Source organism: Mustela putorius, unplaced genomic scaffold (assembly GCF_011764305.1).
Source record: "Mustela putorius furo isolate JIRA1106 unplaced genomic scaffold, ASM1176430v1.1 tig00003876_pilon_pilon_pilon, whole genome shotgun sequence".
Taxonomy (NCBI): Eukaryota; Metazoa; Chordata; class Mammalia; order Carnivora; family Mustelidae; genus Mustela; species Mustela putorius.
Window position 1 is genome coordinate 44422 of NW_025422027.1, and position 2613 is coordinate 47034.

Below are 2613 nucleotides of genomic sequence, written 5' to 3' on the forward strand. Positions count from 1 at the left end.
TTTGCCTGGGCATCTCCCCTGCGAAAGCACAGCATTCCTTGGGAAATCTGAGTTGGGTTTGGGGATGCTGCTGTTGCTTCCCGGAGCAAGTCTCCGCAGCACAGAGTAAGATACCCGCATGGAGCGAAATACTCTTTGCCCAAGCATCCCCTCTGCCTGAGAGAGAAGCGTGGCTGCACACGTCTGTCACCGCGCTCCCCAGGAGCAAGTGTGGGGAAGGCGCAGCATGCCGCCCCCGGGGAAGAGAAGGAGCCATTGGCCTTGAGGTCGAAAAAGCTCGGGAAGCAGGATAGCTTGCCATGGCAGGAACAGCAGGCTGCTGGTGGCAAGTCAAGTGTCCCCTGCTCCCTGTGCAGAGAGATGGAAGCCTGGCTGCTAAGGAGACATGAGGGGACGACTAGGGCAGGTATCGTGCTACACTCTGAGAAAGGAGTCTAGGGGGAAGGCTGGCCTGTCCTGTGCCTCTGGTCCCAAGGGGACAGCATCTTCTTGGCCACCTGTCCCAAGGGCAGACAGGCTTGCTACCAGGTGCCATACCCGGAATTCGCAGAAAAACAACCCCATGGAGAAATGGGCAGTCGGATGCCCTCTTCCACCAAGATGTGGCAGATTTGTGGGTGGCAGGGGGTGTGCCGGGGAAGGAGTGGAGACAGTCCCCCACAGTTCCCTATTCAGTGCAGGGGCGGTGTGCAGGGATCCTGTCACCTCTCCTTTCCTGTGGGGAAAGCACTGGCCTAGTCCGCGATTCCGTCTGAGCGCCAGAGTAAAAGGCTAAGCGATGCCTACACTACACCGGGGAGATGGTAGTGTGCATAGAGTGCCATCCTAGGCTATGCATGCTACTGCACGGTTTTGGCTGTGCCTCCTTCGTTAGTCCTGGCAGGGTGAAACCAGGACGCGAACATGGAGCCCGGGAATGCAAGGCCCAAGAGGCACCAGCTCTCCCGCTGCTCTTCTTTCCTGATGCGACTGAAGCCTTGCTGAGGAAGCAGCGCAAAGAGCTGTTAGCTCCAAGCCAAAGCCTCTGTGAAAGCCCAGGATTCACTGAGAAATGTTCTGCGCTGCTGTTGCTTGCCTGAGCCCAGTCTCGTTGTGGGAGAAACCCGCATACAGCGAAAGCCTCTTTGCCTGGGCATCTCCCCTGGGAAAGCACAGCATTCGTTGGGAAATGAGAGTTGGGTTTGGGGATGCTGCTGCTGCTTGCCTGAGCAAGTCTCCGCAGCACAGTGGAAGATACCCGCATGGAGCGAAATACTCTTTGCCCTAGAATCCCCTGTGGCTGAGACAGAAGCATGGTTGCACACGCCAGTCACCGCGCTCCCCAGGAGGAGCAAGTGTGGGGAAGGCGCAGCACGCCGCCCCGGGGAAGAGAAGGTGCCCTTGGCCTTGGGGTCTGGAAACGCTCTGGAAGCAGGATAGCCTGCCGTGGCAGGAACAGCAGGCCCGTGGCAAGACAAGTGTCACCTCCTCGCTGTGCGGAGAGATGGAAGCCTGGCTGCTAAAGAGACATGAGGGAACGACTAGGGCAGGTACGCGTGCTCCACTCTGAGGAAGGAGTCTGTGCAGAAGGCAGTCCTGTCCTGTGCCTCTAGTCCCAAGGGGACAGCATCTCCAAGCCCACCTGTCCCAAGGGCAGGCGGGCTTGCCACCAGATGCCAACCCGTAACTCGCAGAAACAACCCCAGGGAGAAATGGGCAGTCAGATGCCCTCTTCCACCAAGATGTGGCAGCTTTGTGGGTGGCAGGGGGTGTTCCGGGCAAGAAGTGGAGACAGTCCCCCATCCCAGTGAACGGGCCGTGTGCAGGGATCCTGTCGCCTCCTCTATCCTGTGGTGAAGGCACTGGCCTAGACCCTGAGTGTGCCTGAGCGCCAGAGCAAAAGGCAAAGCCTTACCTACGCCAGGAGATGGTAATAGGCATAGAGTGCCATGCTAGGCCACGCACGCTACTGCAGGGTTCTGAGTGAGTCTGCTTAGTTCGGCTTAGCAAGGTGAACCCTGGGCGCGAACTTGGAGCACGGGAAAGCAAGGCCCAAGAGGCACCAGCTCTCCCGCGGCTCTTCTTCCCTGCCACGACAGAGCGAACAACCAGAGCCTTGAGAAGAAGCAGCAGCGAAGTGCGGATCGCGCCAAGCTGAAAACCTCTGCGAAAAGTATAGCAGTCGCTGGGAAATCAGAGTCGGTTCTGTGGGCTGCTTTTGTTGATTGCCATAGCCTAGTATTCGCAGCACGATGGGAAAAAACCCGCATAGAGCGAAAGCGTCTGTGCCGGGGCATCCCCTGTGGGAAAGCACAGCATTCTTTGGGAAATCAGAGTCGGGTCTGTGGGATGCTGCCTGCTGCTTGCCGGAGCTAGTCTCCACAGCACGGTGTGATAAACCCGCATGGAGCGAAATCCCCTTTGCCTGGGTGTCCCCTCTGCCTGACAGAGAAGCGCGGTGGCGCCTGTGGAAAGAGCCTTAAGGAAAGGGACACGTCTGTCACTGCAGAGCGACGGAAGCCTGGCTGCTAAGGAGACACGAGGGGAAGATTAGGGCAGGGGAAAGGGCTCCACTCTGAGGAAGGAGTCTGGGCAGAAAGCATGCCTGTCCTGAGCCTCTGGGCCAAAGGAGAC